This window comes from Eubalaena glacialis, chromosome 9 (genome assembly GCF_028564815.1).
Source record: "Eubalaena glacialis isolate mEubGla1 chromosome 9, mEubGla1.1.hap2.+ XY, whole genome shotgun sequence".
NCBI classification, from domain to species: Eukaryota; Metazoa; Chordata; class Mammalia; order Artiodactyla; family Balaenidae; genus Eubalaena; species Eubalaena glacialis.
This window is the reverse complement of record NC_083724.1, coordinates 30639155-30660356: the sequence shown is the minus strand read 5'-3', so window position 1 is coordinate 30660356 and position 21202 is coordinate 30639155.

The window sequence follows — 21202 nt, the reverse complement described above, 5'->3', positions numbered from 1 at the left end:
AGATAATTTAAGATGACTGGAAAGCTGTTTGTGTCTATGATACTCTGTCTTCATCTATTCTTCATTCAATTGTCAAGCACCTGCTCTGTGCCTGGCACATATAAGTCACTGATTTCAAAAGAAAAATCCCATGCCCCAAAGGAGTCTATGTTTTAGTGCTAAAAATAGTAAGCAGGCAGTAATAGCAATGCTTGATACTTCTCACTTTAGAAGTATATATCACGGATATTTGGGGGCGGGAATTGGGGGCTAAAGAGTGATGAGTCAAGGAAGCTTAGATGAACAGGCATTTGATGAGTTAGAAACAAAGATGGGGAACTAGATAGAGAGAGCATTCTATGTAGAGGGGAGTATCATGTGAAAATGCATTGAAAATGAAAAAGCTGGGTACATTTTGTACATAGAATATAGTTTAGGTTGACCAACTGTGTGGAAGAATGAGAAAAAATAGGAGATTGCAAGCATTTTCCCCCAGAGGAGAGACAAAGGACACACATAATCTTCGAAGCCTCCAGTTTGAGGTTATTGATTTTATTTTTCTGTAAGCATATCTTCCTGCTGCTTGTCTCTTCTTAGCCAGCACCAAGCTTTCACATGTGTGAATAGATTGAAGTGAATAAGCAAATTACTAATTTTCAAAGAATCATAAAGAACAGAAAGTTAGACCTGGAAAGGCTTTTATACATCCTCTAATCCAAAGTCCCTTTTTTTCTTTTAACAGATGGATGAATTGAGTCTGGATGGGAGAAGGAACTTGCCTATGTTCAAACATATTGTATAGATTGAATCAGATACAGTATTTCAAATGCTGTAACCCTACAGGATTTGGTGTACCACAGTGAAAAGTGCCTGTTGGAACTATTATGTAGACTTCATTCCCCTATGCCAGGTATGGGACAGACTATATCCAACCTCACATACCAAAAAGTATTCTGTTATCAAATGTTTAAGGAGCCCATAACAAATAAACTTAATGTCTGAAGTTTCTTTATGCCTGTTTCTGCTGGATACTGTTCACAACGTGTCTTCTCTTATTTCGTTGCAATTGTGGAGTATAAACTCATCTTTCTTGTGTTCTTTCTAACATTTTTGTGCTCATTTACTTCTGTTTGTTGGCACATTCAAGCAAAAAGTACATTAAATTCAATTCTGAGGTTTTTCTCAGAATACGCACGTAGTTGGAATCTTGGTGAATGATTGAAAAGCCATGCAAGATTTGACTTGTGGTTATCAGTTATAATTTGTGACTTTATTTCCACTGAAGAGACAATCAAAATTCAGCAGGGAATGCTTTCCTATTCCCTTGAGACTATTGAGTTTATTTTGCATTCACTCTTAAAATGAGAGTCAAAACTTTGGGGGTTTTATGCAGAGGTATACTGTTAAATTATCACTCTTGGTGAGTTCTAGTGTTTATATCTTATCTTTCATATTTCTCAAAACTGTAGAAACAGAAACTCAAGGTCTCTAGAATTTGATAGGAAGTCTAAGGTTATAATCAAGATTTAGAATTCAGTTATTTTCCAAAGATTATATTTCACTATATTTTTGGTTTTTGTGGATTTCTTAGCTTTGTGCCAGATATTTTAAAATATCTATTCAGCATATTATTTGTTTATAGTTCTATTTGTATTTTATGTCTAAGCATTTAGTCCACCTCCTAGTAGAAATAAGATCATCACTGTAATTTCCACTGCCGATAATATAAATAACTGCCAAACAAACCAAATTAAAATAGAAATAAAATAAGCAATCAATAACAAGGTTGAACACCACAGCAAAGTTCAGTAGGCTGTGGATGTAAAATATACATTTGGATCAAGACATATATATTTGCAGTAGTCATTTTATCAGACAAGTGGTAAAGGAAGTCAAATTATAGCATTACTTGAATTCAATGGTGATTCCGTATATAATTCTTTCAAGGATTATGGCAGTATACAGGAGAATAAAATAAAGTCATTCATTTGAGGACCTTTTAGATTCATGGAAAAATTAATACATTAAGGATATGATTTGGGGATATCTGTAGGCCCTTGGGTAGTTACCAAAGAAGTGGAAGAGAAAGAATATACACAGTGTAAGCATAAGTTAATTGGAGTGGACTGTATTTAAAGGGACATGAAGCAATAGCATTGGGAAATCTATTATTCTTGTATTCCTTTTTTTCTTTTTCCTTTGCATGGCAGTGCTAAATTTCTGCCTACAGCTGACTGCTTTTCAGGGCAAAGTTGATGATTTTGTTTTTAACTATCCAGGTCTTATTTTCCTCTACAATTTACAGAGAGGCAATGGTTCTACACTCCAATTTATTACTTTTCTTTTATTAAATACAGTGTTCTTCTCCCACAATGTTGGTAATTTCAAATCTCATTAGTTACAATTTTCTTAAAAATTTCCTATCATGTAACTGCAGACTTTATTTTTAAGCAAACACATATCTAAACTCTTAGAAAAGAATCTCATATTGAAATGTCTCACGTTTCTATTTTTCATTGTGACATTGAAATTTACACTTGAAAGCATACATCCCATTTTACTTACAAACATAGAAATCCTCTCTACAAAGCTATATGCCTCCTAGACTCATCTTCAGATATTAATAGGTGAGTGGATTCTTTGCATTTTTAGTCACTTATACTTTTGTTCAAGCTCAGTAATAATAACAATAACATTTATTAATTTGGTTCACCAAATATTTTGAGCATATAATATTAGTTACATTCTTAGGATACAAATTTATGCAAGAAAGATAACATGTAGTTTAACAGAGCTTATGTTCTATTGCTGGAAATGGATAATTAAGTAATCACAATGAAAGGATATATATGCTATACTCTGATAAATATAAGGTGAGTATAACACGGTTAGAAAGATACGCTCTACAGAGAGAGAATTTCCAAACATATGAGGATGTTTTAAGCCAGCAGCCCCCAACCTTTTTGGCACCAGGGACCGGTTTCGTGGAAGACAATTTTTCCACAGACCAGGGGTGGGGGGGTAACGGTTTTGACATGATTCAAGCACATCACATATATTGTGCACTTTATTTCTATTATTATTACATTGTTATATATAATGAAATAATTATATAACTCACCATAATGCAGAATCAATGGGAGCCCTGAGCTTGTTTTCCTGCAACTAGATGGTCCCTTCTGGGGGTGATGGGAGACAGTGACACCCCAAGTGTGTTGCTTATGTCCAGTCTACTCTGTAATCTCGTTTTGGCTGCTGTCACTGCAGAAATCCCTGCTTCACAAAGACAAGATTTTGGAAATTGAAGCAGGCTTTTCAGTGCTTTTGTGGCAATCTCAGGATATTCCGCCTTGACTTTAATCCAGAACGTATGGAGAGTTAAAGTTGTCTCAAACATACTTTTAAGGCCACCATCATTTGCGATCTCAAGCAATTGATCTCCTCTGCTAGCGTGGACAAAGTCGATTCACCTGGCTTATTCACAAATGGGTCGCAGATCCATTCCTTCCCAGTTCCAGGGTCTTTTGTGGTTGGGAAGTAATGCTCAAACTCTTTTGAAAGCTGAGATAGGTGATCATGCACCAGCTGGGAGAAAGAAGGCCCTGGCTCAGTCTCTTTGAGAATCTAATGCCACTGCTGACCTGACAGGAGGCGGAGCTCAGGCAGTAATGCGAGCAATGGGGAGCGGCTGTAAATACAGATGAAGCTCTGCTCACTCGCCCGCCACTCGCCTCCTGCTGTGTGGCCCAGTTCCTAACAGGCCACAGACCAGTACCAGTCCATGGCCCGGGGGTTGGGGACCCCTGTTTTAAGCAGAACAAACAGCATAAGTGCTAGAGAGGGAAAAAGCATGCCCAGTTGGAGAATGGTAAGTTTAGTAGATTCTACTGAGTTATGACAGATAGATAAAACTAGAGATAAAAATACTCTCTCTTATATTATTTGTGCTGTGGATAATATAAGCAGTGAGTGACCCTAACCTTGCCCATAACTTACTGTGTGTTTTCAGTGGAAATAGAAATCTAAAATTTGTGTCTCTTTTCTGTTCATTTTAGAAAGTTGATCAAAGGAAAAAAAATGATTTCCTATGATTTGTACCTGAAACATGAGCTTAGAAAAAAATCTTTCCATAACAAATGTACTATATATGCTTCCTTTTATGTCATGATTGCTCAGTTAATTATATACATCTTAAACATGTAAAGAGAAGAGAACAGATGAGAAAGGCTTAGTTGAAAAGACATAAGTCCATGAAAATAACTTTATTCATCATAACTTGAACTTCTTTGTTCAAATTATTTTGTTCTGTGGATCAGAAAATGATACTATTGAAGAAAAAAGAAAATGCAAGAGCATAATTCTAATATCAAAGTCATTGATGTATCCCAACAAATGTCACCTTACTGTTATTGCTCCTGAAGAACACACAGACAGCAATATTCTTAAATGCCCATAGTGAACAAAACTTTGCTTGAAAGAAGATGGTAAACTTCTGGGTTGAGAAGACAACTACTTGGAACCTTAGAATCGTTTGTAATCCATATATTATGGAAATGAAATTATAAACACAGTAAACTTCATTAATCCCTTGGTCATATGTGTAGAAGAGGGAATCCACTACTCTCTAAATACATGTATCCCACACACAAAAATGTGTGCTTTCTTTGACATGCTTTTCTAATTCATTAAAGCATACTAATATCCATCCATTTGCTCATTCAGAGACCTGGTGTCATTTTATTACATCTTTCTTACTACCAGGCCCATTAATTCAAATCACATCGACTTTTTCCAAAGGTAAGCCTCCTACCCTGTGTTCTTGAATTGTTCTTACCAATTTATAATTCATTCTCCTCTAAGCTTCCAGGGGATCCTTTTAAAATGTCAATTGGATTTTGAAAGTTCTATAGTTAGAACTTTTTAATGGCCTACTCTTTCCCTTAGGGAAAACCCAAATCTCACTAATTCCTACATTTCCCTGATTCTGCCTTACTCTATGGCTACTTCTGGTATTTTAGGCTCAGCTCACTAATGGTAGAGATTAAAGATTAGTGCAAAGATTTTTACAATCAAAGTTAGTTAAACTAAGTTCAGTTTATGTACTAAATGGAATTATTAATAATAACTGCTGTATAGGATAGTTGTGAGGTTTCAGTAAAAATGTGTCATTTTTTCTGATAGAACATTCGTTTTTTAAACTTCAGCTTTATTAAAGTATCATTGACAACTTGTAAGATATTTAAAATGCACATCATGATGATATATGTACACCTTGTGAAAGGATCCCCCCATCTAGTTAATTAACACATCTGATAGAACATTTTTTATATGCAATCTACACATGTGGTCTCTTTAATAATAATAATAGAGTCATTTGCTCTTTGGTAAACAGGAGTTAATCCTAACTTTTATATTCCTTATAGGTTGAGTCCATGATGAAGAATGATTATGTTTCACTTACCATTATTTTCAGATGCCTCACACTCTGCCTGGCCCAAAACAGACAGTCAAAATACTTAGTTGAGTGACTGAATGTTGGGAATTGAGAGATCATATACGTAAGTACGGAATGTAACCTAAGTCTGTCCTTAAGTTATAATGTTCTATTTTAGGATATAATTATTATCATAATCCAATGATTGTTTAAGGGAAACATTGATTACATTCTCAGACCCATGCCTGGCTAGATTTCCTGGTAGACTTATTTTCTCTACTACAGGGACTCAAACCTTTCACATTACCTTCTCTTAGCAGTACTTTACTAGTGTCCGTGCCTTATATAACACAAGGTGGTCGCCGGGTTTGTGCGGAGGAGAACAATGGCAGAAAGTTATTTCAGGAGTGGGCTCATACATCCTAGCAGCCCCCAATCATCCTGTTTCACATTTAGAAGAGGTCCTATCCCTGCTATAAAATGAGAATCTGATACGAAGGCAGGCCATTCCTTCCACCTTGTTTAATGTTGCTTCTAGCATGAAATGGAAACTTAAAAAAAAATTGAAGGAAGGAACACAATATTCATGGAATCTACTGTTCTGATACCAGCTGTACTACAAATTTGTACACTTGTTTACATCACTATTTCATCTTTGATATGTTTCTATTAACCAATGTTTCTCTGTGGAGAGGAGCCTACTATTCTAGAACATATGATAGTAGAGGAAGGGGAACCTATAGGCTCCTGATAGAATTTTATTAAGGCTATACTGAGAGTTGGGAAACAGTTGAGTTCTCCGCAGCCTCCAGCAGGATGAGAAAGAGACTTTGGGGGTGGGTGGCAGCTATTTCTTTAAAAATGGAATCAGTTTTCTCCCTTACTATGAATGCAGGCTCTAATCACCCCAAAAATGCATTTACAAATTTTGTAAAATATGAAGCTATTTGAACTTTACCCATTCTGGAAGTTGAAGGGTTATTTCCAGGATCAGGATCAGGATCAGGCCCCAAAGTTGCATGTGTCCCTGAGCTTCTAGAGCTCACTATGCCAGTTCTACTTTCATCTGGTTCTGGGATTAATACAGGGTCTGTCACTGACTTGGTTATTTGTAATGGGCCTTCCTGCTCCTTGCTTTTTTTTCTGGGACTGAAGCCATTGAAAACGGCTCCATATATACATATATATGTATCTATATATGTGTGTGTATATATATATATTTTTTCTTTTCCTTCTTTTCCTTTTATCAGTAGAAAGAACCTGTATGCCCCACAACAGAGTCCTGTCTGGAGGGTCTTAGGTAATTCACTGGTCTCAGCAGGGTGGCTTTTCCTCTGATTTGGTTATTCCACCATTTTTTCTGGCTACTGACCCACTCTCCTAATTTGGGGCACATAGTATCCTCTCTCTCAGCCATATGGACTGCCAACTTTACCTGGCTCTTGCTTGTAGCCTGAATCTTGGGCTGTTCTTGCTGTTGCGAACTCCTCCCTCTGACACCTAGGAAACTTCCAGGGGCCACTGCACCCACTGTGGGTATGCTTTTCTTCTAATACTTAAATATCACTTTTCTTTTATTAAAAAATTTATTTATTTTATTTACTTATTTTTGGCTGTGTTGGGTCTTCGTTGCTGCGCGCGGGCTTTCTCTAGTTGCGAGCGGGGGCTACTCTTCGTTGCGGTGCGCAGGCTTCTCATTGCAGTGGCTTCTCTTGTTGCGGAGCTCGGGCTCTAGGTGTACAGGCTTCAGTAGTTGTGGCACACGGGCTCAGCAGTTGTGGCTCGTGGGCTCTAGAGCACAGGCTTCAGTAGTTGTGGTGCATGGGCTTAGTTGCTCCACGCATGTGGGATCTTCCTGGACCAGGGCTCAAACCCGTCCCCTGCAGTGGCAGGAGGATTCTTAACCACTGCGCCACCAGGGAAGCCCTAAATATCACTTTTCTAAGTGCAATTAAACAACAGGATTATATAATTTTCTGCACTAGGAGGATGCATCTTTACTTCCTGCTAAATGGACATCACCATATCGTTCACTATTCCTGATGACTTAATATATTTTTTACGAAGTGGAGAAAAATTAAGACATTAATTAAGCAGAAATTGTATGAATTGCATAGTCATTTCAAGAGAGTGCGAGCAGCAGTCAGGAGTCAGACGTTTATCAATCCTGCCTCGTTTCCCTTTGTTTTTCTTTAACAGCAAAGTTAAACCTTGGCTGACTAAGATCTTCATTCACTAGTTCTGCCATTTTTATAATTCAAGCTGAGTATGAAATGGGTCATACCTAAACAGACCCAGCCATCTCAATTCCCTTCCAAAAATAGATAGTTGTGTTTTATCTTCACAGTTAAATTGATTCAGGTTCAATATCCTGGTATTGTGTTCCTGTGATGTAACCTGATTTGCAGCATCTCTCTGTCTTCTACCTTCCCATAGCCCTATCATATGATTACTGTTCTTAAAATGAGGTTTCCTACTTCATTCCTTTGTTTAGGTCATACTAATATTTGGTAATAGTGACTTATGAAGCAAATCCCTTACCTAGACTCAAATCAACATTATTTTTCAATTTTCCCTTAAAATATAGGAGTCCTACCCTTGAACTCAAGTCCATGTCCTGCTCTATTAGAGTAAGTCTCCAGGTGTTAAATGTTTGATGGCTGTAATATGATAAAATTAGACTTTCAACTCTGAATTTTAGAGATATAAAGATGTAATCTCTAATGTGACCCAAACATTCACTTTTATTAAAACTATTCTATTCCATATGACCTCCTAATACAGACAGTAGAATAGAACTAAGAATTGGATGATTCAGTGATAATCCTGGGATATAAGCAAGACAATTAACTGTAAAGGCATGAATGAAATCAATTTTATTTTTAATTCCATATTTGCAAAAGTGTCACTTGCCTAGGGGGAGGACTGTTGTTATTCCCATAAGTGTGTCACTGATATGAAGTAGACTACATGATAAATACACTAGACTCCGACAGACATATTAAAAACTTTGGAATTCCTTGACATGTCAAAATGGAACTTCTAATGGGAGGGATGGCTAAGGTAAAAATTTGATACCAGAATATTAGTGTAGTTAAATCTCACTAATTTCCATATCTACAACTGTTTTAGATGTTTTGGAAAGCATCTAACAATAAAATTTCAGGCATTTTTTTAGAAGTTTTCCAGTGCCCACACCATTTCCGTCATTTGCTAATTTGCTTGTATCTTGAACTGTGAGGGAAGTACCTCAGTTTAAAACATACAATGGTCCCTACACTCACTGATCCATTGAGGGAGCCAAACTTACATACAAATAACTACTATACAGAATAATACGTGTTATGCAAGATATCTGAATCATGTAGAGTAACAGAAGAAAAAAAACTATGAATTCTATCCTAGAGCTGACAAGGACTGTCAGAAGATTCTTCAGGGTGAATGTGACGTATATTTTGTTTAAGATGCGCAGCTGTACTCTAGGCAGAAGGCAGATATGTGAGGACAGGGAGTCAGAGCAAAACTTGGACTTCCCACCCTCCCACCTCCCAGGATTTTAACAGATATATTTTCAACACCCCCCCAAATATATTTATTTCTCTTTCAGATACCCATAGGCCACAGATGTGGTGCTATGAGATTTCTTGAGTCATTACAAGATTTAATTTCCTAACGAGAAAGGAAAAACTGCCCACATATGACATATCAGAACCAAAGGCCCCATTTGCCCTTTCTGGCCTCCATTTTTTAAGTGTCCTGGTTTTCCACTTCTCTGTATTCCCCCCTCTACTATTCCCCCCACCACTCCAAACATCAATAAATCATAAATAAATGTCACCAAGGGCCAAGCTATGTAAAATGCATACTCACTCTGAGATTTTCAAATCATTTCTTCTTACTTGGGTGGCAGCTGCATCCCAAGAGTTCTCGGCTTCCTCTTTTTAGTGTCATCTTTATCTGTGGCGCAATATTTCCCTGTTGTTTGAAATACAAAAGGAATGCAGTGGTCCTGTCCAGCCTTGACAGATTAAAGTCTTCTTTGTAAGTTTCTCTACTCTTTAGGTTACATAGAGGACATATCTTAAAACCTTAACTATTTTTTCCTTGAAATTACAATTGCCACAATTGTAAATCTATAATTAAATATCCAATTCATGTTTCAGGAGGATGGTTAAACTGGGTAGTCTTTAAGGCTCTTTGCAACCCCAATATTATATAATTCTATATGATTTTCTCTGAAAAGGAGGAATTCTGGTGTGTGGGGGGAAGCTTTTACCTTTAAATCTCCATAATTTTCTTTGTCCAGTGTCAAAAAATGATGACTGAACTAATCTGTATCTTAGAGGAAGGAAAAGGAAGTAGTGTTTTCATGACAGTGAGAAATTGTGACTCAGTTCTACAGTGGATATAATAGAATGTTACCGAATAATTACACTCAGAGTTTCTATCTAAATATCTTATTTGCATATATATATTTTTAAGATAGACTAATATTAAAAACTTCCTCCTCAAATGCCATTTAAACAATTTGTTACTTGGGGAAAGTGCAACAATTTAGGATTTAACCTGCTTTTAATGCAAAGTACATTATTGAGAAAGAATGAAGTTTAAGAATTGATTCAGAGTCTTCTGAGATCTGAGGAAAACTGTTTCTTCCCACCCACACCATCTTCAATTTCCTAATCTTTTTTGAAAAAAAGGATAATAGTTTAAAATGTGATACTCCTGAGAAAGGTATGAAGTTTAGAAAGAAGGGTATCCTCTCCCACTCCAAATACACACACACACACACAGATACACATACACCCCTAAAATGTAGATTTTGGACAATTGTATTAGTTGCTTGAAAACATCAAGGGAATACGATGCAATAAAGTCTGAAGTAATATTCTTAAATTATTTACATTTGTGAGAATTGTTGGGAGCACAGTGCAGTTCAGGATCTCAATAGGGAGTCCATGTATCCCTTACAGCCTTGCCACTACAGACTAGAAGACTAGCAGCTTTTTAAAAAAATAGTAGCAAAATACATGTAACATGAAATTTACCATTTCAACCATTTTTAAGTATTCAATTCAGTGGCTTTAAGTACATTCAAAACTTTAAGTACATTATGGATGTTGTTGTATAACCATCACCACTGCTAACTCCAGAACTCCTTTGATTTTGCAAAACTGAAACTCTGTACCCATTAAGCAATAACTCCTCATCCTTCTGTCTTCTAGCTCCTGGCAACCATCATTCTTTTTCCTGTCTCGATGAATTTCAATAATCTAGGTATCTAAGTGGAATCATAGTATTTGTCCTTTTGTGACAGGCTTATTTCACAAAGCATAGTGTCCTCAAAGTTCATCCACCTCGTACATATGTCATAATTTCTTTCACTTTTAAGGCTGAATAATACTCCATTATACAGGCATACCTCATTTTATTGCACTTTTCTTTACTGCACTTCACTGATACTGCATTTTTTTACAAATTGAAAGTTTGTGGCAACGCTGCGTGGAGCAAGACTATTGGCACCATTTCTCCAACAACATTTGCTCACTTCATGTCTCTGTGCCAAATTTTGGTAATTCTCTCAATATTTCAAACTTTTTCATTACTATTATATTTGTTATGGTGATCTGTGATCAGTGAGTGATCTTTGATGTTGCTCTTGCAAAGAGATTACAGCTCACTGAAGACTCAGATGATGGTTAGCATTTTTAGTAATAAAGTATTTTTTAAATTAAGGTATAAACATCGTTTTTAGACATAATGCTATTGCACAGATAATAGACTATATTATAGTGTAAAAGTAACTTTTATATGCACTGGAAAACCAAAATATTTGTTTGACTCATTTTATTGTAATATACCCTTCAATGCTGTGGTCTAGAACTGAACTCACAGTATCTCTGAGACATGTCTGTATATATTACATGTGATATAAATAAAAATATCATATACAATATAATTAAAATACACACACACACACACACACACACATACGCACCTGACAATTTGTTTATCCGTTCATCCCTCAATGGTGACAGACATTTAGGTTGCTTCCAAGGTTTGGGTAATGTAAAAACTGCTGCTGTGAACGTGTGTGTACAAATATCTCTTTAAGACCTTGCTTCCAGTTCTTTAAGGTATATACCCAGAAATGGAATTACTGGACCATATGTTAATTCTATTTTTAATTTTTTGAGGAACGATTATACTGTCTTTCCACAGTGGCTGCACCATTTTACATTCTCCACATCCTCACCATTTGTTAGTACCTTTTTTTGTTGTTTTTTAATGGTAGCCATCCTAATGGGTGTGAGGTATAATAGTAACTCACTATAGTTGGGATTTGCATTTCTCTAATGATCCGTAACGCTGAGACTCTTTTCATGGTCTAACTGGCCATTTAGGTAGCTTCTTTGAAGAAATGTCTATATAAGTACTTTGCCCACTGAAAAAAAATGGGTTGTTATTTTAGTTGAGTTGAAGGAATTCTTTATATATTCTGCATATTAACTCCTTATCTTTTGCAAATATTTTCTCCCATTCTGTGGGTTGCCTTTTCACTTTGTTGATAGTGTCCTTTCATGTATGGAAGTTTTAAATTTTGGTGTAGTAAAATTTATGTATTTTTTTCTTTTGTTGCCTGCATTTTTGATGTCATATCCAAGAAATCATTGCCAAATCCAATGTTATGATTTCCCCCTATGTTTTCTTCTAAGAGTTTTATAGTTTTATCTCTTACATTTAGGTCTTTGATCCATTTTGAGTTGACTTTTGTACGTGGTATAAAATAAGGGTTCAACTTCATTTTTTTGTATGTGGATATCCAGTTCTCTGTTCTACTCCACTGGTCTATATATCTGTCTTTATGACAGTACCACACAGAGTTTTGATTACTATAACTTTGTACTAAGTTTTGAAATCAGGATGTGTGAGACTTCCAATTTGTTCTTCTTTTGCAAGGTTGTTTTGGCTTTTGGGGTCTGCTGTGGACTGAATATTTGCATCCCCCCAGATTCATATGTTGAAACCTAATGCCCAATGTGATGGTATTAAGAGGTGAGGCCTCTGGGAGATATTTAGGTCATAAGAGTGGATCCCTCTTGAATAGGATTAATATTATTATAAAAGAGACCACACAAGAGCTACTAGGTCCCCTTCCATCACATGAAGACACAGGGAAAAGATGGCCATTTAGAATCACAGGCTCCACTCCAGGCCTACTGAGTCAGAATTTACACTTTAATGAAGATCCCCAGGTGATTTTTTTATACATTGCACTGGGACAACTTTTCTCACCTTTATTTTTACTGGGTTTGTTTTAATCATATCTACTTCTAATAAAAATATATATTAAAAAATTCCCTCTCCCTCATCTCAACTCAAATTCCATCAAGTGACCCTTTCTTTCATCCCTTCATTGAGAATTATCGCTATAAATGTTCCATTTTTGGTTTCACTGGGTCTTTGCCTTTAGAAGATTTAAGAGATATTTTATTAGTATGAGGGTTTTTCTATTGATCTTAGCTTTTTGACACATCTTCAAGTTGGCTTGAAAACCCCTAACTTGTTCAAAAACTACTGTTCTATTGAAAAGGTAGGAACTCGGAGATTATACTTAGCTGGGTTTGTTTATTGAACCTGCTCTTTATGATCTGTGTGGATCTGGGAAAGTTATTTAATCTACCTGAAACTCTTTTCATTGGACTATGATGAAGACTAGATGGCAGCGCCTATTTAAAGCCTATATGCTGTGTTCTCCTTAGAGTAGCTTGGTAAATTTCAGGTACCACCTCACATTTCTACTCGCCTTGCATTAAGCAGAGAAAGCGTAACCCTTGTGAGAGCTTGCCAGTTGCCTCATTTCAATTCTTCCTTTTTTCTAGAGTAATAGAATCTGTGATTTTACCTGAGCATGTAGTTGCCTATACTAAAGACTATTTCCAAGCTTTCTTGAATGTGGTCATGTGAAAAAACGGAGGCATTGTATGTAACAGGAGAGCAGTTTCATGAAAGCAAATGACATTGCTCTCCTGTATCACCCTTCCTTTTTCTCTTACTTACTGTTTGGAGTGTGGATATGTTAGCTGAGCCTAGAGCAAGCTTCTTGAATCACAAGTTATAAAGTTCAAAATGAAAAACAAGTTAAAAATTTTGGATTTCTGGGCATCATTGGCTTTCATATCAACCCTGTACCATTCATCTGACTTTAAATTACAAATCAACTTTTATCCTGATTAAGCTATTAATATTTTATATTTTTGGTTGTTCAGAGCTGAAATTAGCCTTAACTAATACAAACATTTGACCAAAAGAATAACACCTACAAGAAGTATAGTAAATGGGTAAGAAAATATGGTTTCAAATCATAGCTCAACTTTTAAGTAGAATGTTAATATATTTAAGCATTATGTTCCTTAATATACTCATTTTAAAGCAGAAATAATAATAATAATGGTAATAATAATAATATATACCTCATATAAATGTTGTGAGAATTAAACAAGATAAATCACATGCAGAGTCTAGAACAGGAATTAGTAAGTTAAGGCCTGCAGCCCATATGTGGCCTGCAGGTCATATCCTGCCCTCTGTCTGTTTCTGTGAATAAATTCTATAAGTAAATTTTTATTGGAACACAGCCACATCATTTGTTTACATATTGTTTTTGATACTTTCATGCTAGAATGGCAGAGTTGCATAGTTGCAACAAATACCTTATGGTCCACAGAGCCTAAAATATTTATTTGGCCCTTTACAGAAAAATTTTACATACCCCTGATTGAGAACACAGAAACTGATCATTGGATTACGTATTTTCTCTCTATAAAATTCTTACAGTAAGATGTTATCTTGCTTGTAAAATGATTACATCACCAATCAACCTTCAATTATGCATATGCTTAGCTATGATTTTTGAGTGATAGATATGAATTTTACTAATCCAGCAGTGTTTATTGACCTAATCCCTTTGAGGCCTATGACATCCATCTACTGAAGGCTGATATGTATTATACATTTAGTCTATAGCCTCAGAGCAGAGAATAACAGATTGGTCAATACCAGATGAAACCCATGATCCATTAATTACTATTAATTAAATAGCCAGCCTACATATAAGCTCTTTCCCAAGCAATGTAAGACTCTTCTCATAGGATGCAATCCACTAACCTTTACATATTAGAAGGCTGCCAGGCGTGATCAATCATTTTAAACCCAAGTGAGCTGATCTACCTCAGGCACTAAAAATCAGTGGTTCAAATGAAAGAAGTATCCTACAACAATAACTTGTGGAAATGTTAAAAGATCCAGCTCCTTCTTATACAGCTAACACATCATTTGATTTGAAGGAATCCTATTTACCTTTATTAGAAAACCACTCTAGTGTTTTCCATGTATCTTGCTCTGATTCTGATTGCAAAACTTTCCAGGTTGATTAACTAAAGTGAGTCTATCAGTCATTGCAATAGTACTTTTAAAACAGAGTCAGGCTTTGTTCCCCAGTAAATATTCCTAGACCGTGCAGCATTTCTCAGTAAACTATTTAAGCACTTAAATTCGAGGCTTAGCTATTTAATGGGCCTCTATCCTTCCTCAATTCAAGGTACCTATTATATGTTTAAATTAATCACATTCACCTCTCTTAAGGACTGAGACTTGTTATTGCCTTTTTATAATAGGATTCTCAGTATGCCTTTGCATATAATTCACTTTTTTTATAAGACTGAGAAACTATTCAATTTAACTTGATTTAATAAGCATTTATTTTGTCCAACATTTGGCAACATACTCTGTCACTTTGGGATACAGGTTTAAATTACACATGGTTCCTCCTCTCAGCTAAAAATGCAATGTCGTTGATGCATACATATGTATATATACATAGTTAAATGTAAGGAAATGTAGCGAAGAGCCTCAGTGTGGAAAAGACCTTAAGTTGGGGGTCAGTTTATCATAGTTCAAATAATAGCTTTTACAGTTGCTTGTGCTATGATACTGGATAAGCCTTTTCTGAGCCTCTGATTTCTTATCTGTAAAAAATAAAAGTTATTATACTTACTTTTTTCAGTTAAGATTAAACAAGATGGCACATTTAGAAGTTTGGCACTTGGTTGGCCTTTGATTAATATTGGTTCACTTCTCTACTTTGAATGTATCTATGGGCATGGAAGAAAGAGTGATTCCAAGGAAGAAAATGTTAATAAAAACACATAAATCAAATTTTAAAATAGGTACAGTTTTACAGGCAGGAACAGGCCATTCCTGGAAGCCAAAGAGTGTGGAGGCAAGGCTTTTGAGAATACATGGCAGTCTTCTCAATCTGGACATGTTTGTGAAATGGTGAAGTAGGATATAAGGCTGGCTAGTTTCATGAAAAGGAAAGGGTTAATGGAAAAGTATAATGAAATATCACATTATTGTGATTAGACTAATTAATGGAATATAGTTGCACTTTAATAAATATTTGTTGAATGGATGTTGAATGGCTTTTGACATATGTATTTCTACCCCAGTTCTTTGTGTCAATTATTACTAATGAGATGGCAACAGGTTCCTATTCTTTGCAAAATATTTATAAGTTAGTGCAATGAGATAGGCGACTTACTGAATGTCAGGCTAATAAAATGCTACATAGGTTACTCTACTTCCCTAGAGTGACTGATTTAATTTCAATTGCAAGATAGAAACTGGGTTATAAATAAACACACACACACACACACACACACACACCCCACGTAGCAATGTCCTTCAAAGAAAAAATAATACTTATGACACAGCTACTGTTATCTTCTTGTCCTTTACTGCAACATTTTAAAATTTAAATCTTTATTTTCCCAAATAAGTATAGGCCACCCAATGTGGCAGTCATGCTAGAAGCAAAGGACACATATTATTTTTCCCAACCAAATCCTGGAGTAATGAAAAGTGTGTGGTTAGAAAGAAGGGAAGCAAATGAGAGTCCCAAATATAGGAATAAATGGAGAGAGTAAAAGTTCAATGAAATAATCCAGTTTAGAAAACTCAAGTTGCCATCTCAAGAAGGGACTTATCTCTAAATAAGCTGTTCTTTTTCTCAGTTTTTATTTTCCTGTTGATGACCCATAATTAAAAAATAAACTTCAAAGTAAAGGACTCGCATGCTTGTTTTGATGAAACCAAAGAAGAGAAAGAAGTGTGAAAGTTTGCTTGCAAATCCAAAGCCAGGCTTAAAAGGTACATAAAGTCTGATAGGAGGCAGCCAAAGCCAGCATTATAAAATAAAGATACATGAAACAACTTCTGTGAGAAGCTGACATGGATCTGAGCAGTAAAAAGATAAACCTACAAATTTCCTAATGCACCAATTTTTTAAAGATAATTTTCAATTTTATCATAATGTAGTAAAGACAGATAGTGAGCTCAGTGGAAGGAATGGGGTTTGATCCAGATTTTTCCTCCTTTCCAGCTATGTGACTTAGGACAACTCATGTAACATTTATGGTAGCATTGGATTAAATGATTTTCAAGAGCTATTCCTGCTCTAAAATACTCTTTGATGTTAGGAAATGAATTACTGGAATCAGAGACACAAAAGCAAACACAATCTTAATTATGATGCAAACAGGATGCAGCATTTAAAGACACTGGAGTTTCAAAATAATTTCCTTCCCTCAGATAAGGAGACTAATGAGCAGTGAAATGACCAATTGTAAGCAACAGATGGAAAACAGGGAGAAAAATTCTGAAAAAGTCCATCACTTAGATAACCATCCCCTGAATAATTCAGTGATGACTGAATTTCCTTTTCTCACTGCCCAAACATTTAGAAAAACTCATTGAAGTTATTCCTATGACTCTCCGGAGTTCACTTTTATCAAAATGAATGCTCTTCCATAATAGTCCAATACTAAACAAGAAAAGAACAAAGGAGGCTTTCCCCATTTGCCATTCATTGGTGGTTTTGCATCCAGCTAGGTTTTTCCCTGCCTCCTTCTTTTTGAAAGGGTTCTATCCAATCCATCCCCACTACCAATCCCTTTGTCCATGCCACAGCACCCCTCTCCTAGATTTTTGCTGCAGGGTCCTAATTGTTCACTCCAAAACTACAAGAAGTGTCTTCTAAAATGCAAACCTCTTTAAAATGCCCAATATCTCTCTTTAGAGAAAGCTATATACCTCATAATGTGTATTATTGCTTTAAGACCTCCCTTTAGCTTGTAAGCACATTTCTTCTCAATCCCACCTTTTTTATTCCAATAATAAGGAACTACTCTAGTCTGCTTACATCCAGACTACAGTAGTTCCAGAGTTTATTTTATGTCTTTTATATAGATATATAGATACAGAAAAAAAAAAAGAAATAGTGAGAGGACATTGTGGGGGAAATATATTGATTTATTTGATTTCATGCTTAGAGCACAAGGGATGAAAACAAAACTAAACTTGAATTCTAAACTGTAATAGCCAAAGAGATTGTGTTAAATAAATTTGCATTTTATCCTGAAAGTATGAGAACAGAGAATCATATACTATGGATGCTTAATACACAAAAATGTCTTCTTGAAAAAGTTGAGATATGTACATACATATACATATATATATACATATATGTGTATATATATGATATATATGAAAGGTGAGATGATAAATTTTATGTCTGATTCAGATATTCCCAGAACTTGAAAAACTTGTTTGATTTTTCATTTGTTACTTGAGCTTACAAGGCTGTGAAGCACTGCTAAACGTTTGAGTTCCAGCAACTTGTTTGTTTATATATAATTTTTTTTCTACTTGGCTGACATTGAATTAACAGGGAAAGAAACATTATATTTTCCTTCCAACTCAGATTATTTTTCTATTCTATTCTATTCTATTCTATTCTATTCATAACTGTTCACATACTATTATCTTCTCTGATGAAAGAGAATATCACTTTATATTTTTTAAAGCCACTAATCTATACCCACAGGCAGTAGGTTTTAGTGATTTGTAGAAGAAGCTGACACTATTTTGAAGCTCTGAAGTGTGATTGAAATGCCAATAAATGTAAATGAAACAAAGCAATATGTAGCAAAATTTAAAAAGAAAAAAAAAGCAGCTTTTTTACTACTCCACTGCTTGAACTCAGTTACTTAGTAATTTGTAACTATTTATATTACTGTCATTCCTCAAATTTATTGTAATTAAACTTAACAAAATGACGTCTAGGCCTGGGTCTTACTGAATGTAACATACCAGTGTAAACATCAGTGCCTGAAACATAACAATTATTCTGTAAATGTTTATGTAATGCATTCTGTATTAGTTTCCTACAGTTGCCATAAAAAATTACCATAGATTTAGTGGCTTATAACAACAGAAATGTGTTCTCTCTCAGTTCTGACAGCCAGATGTCTGAAATCAAGGTGTCACAAGGGTTTGTTCCTTCTGGAGGCTCAGAGGGAGTTAATTCCATGCCTTTCTTCTAGCTCTTCTGGCTTCCCAGCATGGCTCTCCTTGGCTTATAGACACATCACCAGTCTCTGCCAGTATCTTCCCATCATCTCCTCCCTTGTGTTTCTGTATGTCCTATTCTGTCTCTTACAAGGACACTCCCATTAGATTTAGGACTCATTCTAGTCCAGTATGATCTCACCTTAAGCTTTACTTTAATTACATCTGCAAAGACTCTATTTCCAGGTAAGGCTGTCTTCAGAGTTTCTGGGTGGACATGAATTTTTGGAGACTACCATTCAATCCACTATAAATTCCATAATGAATTATTTTGGCTAAGGCATTTCTAATTTGTAGGCAGTTTTTCATCACATATTTATGAGAAAAGAGACTGAAGTATCAAAGTCAGAGAACTCAAAATATATAAAGTAAAATTATACTGAATAACAAGGTAACAAAGAACTTTTTGATGCCTCAAGCAAGAGCAAGTGTAGAGAGTGTGAAACATGTCAACTGACATAAATATATTGAGGATAAAATGGAATAAGGAATGAGGTCTACTAGAAAGATAATTCTTTAAAGATGCTTTTATTTTATCAAAAGGGATGGGGAGTTGAGGATGATAGGGTTCTAGTACAGGGCTCCATGGGAAAAGGGAATCCGTCAACAGATTTCAACCTATTTAAATAATAGTGATATTATAGTTTAGAGACTATATATATATATTAGTTGGTTCTATTGTGTTATTGATATTCTATATATATATATACTACACACACATTCTATTAGTTCTGTTTCTCTGGAGAATCTTGACAAATAATAAATGAGAATTAGAAAGACAGAGCTATAGATAATGCTTTTAGAATTTAGAAATTTTAATATAAAACATTTAAAACAATTTTTGTAGTGAATACTTGAAAAGAAAACACAAATTTCCATTAAAATATCCCTATGAGATCTAACATGCAACCAGGGGATAATAATAGCTAATAACTATTGAGAGCTTTTAGTCAGTTTAACACTATTCTAAGTGTTCTATATGAATTAAATAATATAAGTTTCATATCAACCTTATGATACAGGTACTAATATCACATTATTCCTATTTTACAGATGAAGAAACTAAAGCAGAGTGGTTTCATAACTTACCCAAGGTTCAATGCCTAGTTATTTAATAGAGCCAGGCTGGGACCCAGTGATTCTGGCACCAAACCCCACATCCTTAAACACTGCTATACTGCCTCTCAGTAGAAGGACTAAGCTCAACTGGGGGGAAGAGGGGCTAGCTAGAGTCTTCTATTTCTGGCTTATAAGGCTACTGCTTTGTTTAATAGGCCGCAGGTGTATTAGTTAGGTTCTTCAGAGAAGCAGAACCAATAGGATATCCAGTTGACCCTTGAACAACACGGGTTTGAGATGCGCAGGTCCACTAACACATGGAGTTTTTTTCAATAAATATTAAAGCCCTGAAATAAGAATTAGGAAACTTTAATGTTAATTATTTGTTTACCATAGAACTTTGACAGGTCTCTTTGAAAATAATAATTATATGAAATTTTAAATTATATCTAGTAAATTTCCAATTCAATATAGCACTCATCTCTATAGTATCCCTAAGACATGTTAATCCTACTACTTCCAGAAGAATATTAGTAGTCAAGAGTTCACATATGCATAAGATAATCAATTTTTTGAGTGGAATAAGTATTGTCAATCTTTAAAAATCTTTCTTATATGAAGCCATAATATGTTTTCCTGCTAATTGTTTTAAGATCCATTCTGTGAAATGACAAATAATCAATAAAATTGTATTTCTGCATGTCCTGCTTTTTTTTTATTGAGATGTAATTGATATAAAACATTGTGTAATTTTAAGGTGTACAATGTATTAATTTGATACAATTTTATACTGCCATATGATTACCACTTAGCTTTTATACTGCAATATGATTACCACCTTAGCTTAGCTTTTGTAGCTTTTAGCTTCAAAATACACTAATCGTAACTCTCACAAGTTTTACCCTTTCAGTGTAGTTTTCATATATTTCATATTCTGGACACCCTCTGGAAACACTTCATATGGCCCAAGATTCTTCTGAAAACATACTATTCAGAAGTAAACCAAATAATTTCAAGGCTGCATAATCATTATGGAGAACAATGGGAAATTCATGACTCCTGTCATTGGTTCTGTTGTGTTATATTGATATTCTATGTTCCAATAAGTTTTTAAAGCTAGTGGTTTTTTGTCTCCAATGTCTAGGTATTTTTTTTATTAAATCCTCTGAAATTACTTTCCAAAATATTATCAGTTTTCAGTTACTTCACAGAAATTACCCCAAACTTATTAGCTATTAAATCACAATGATGTGGGTCAGG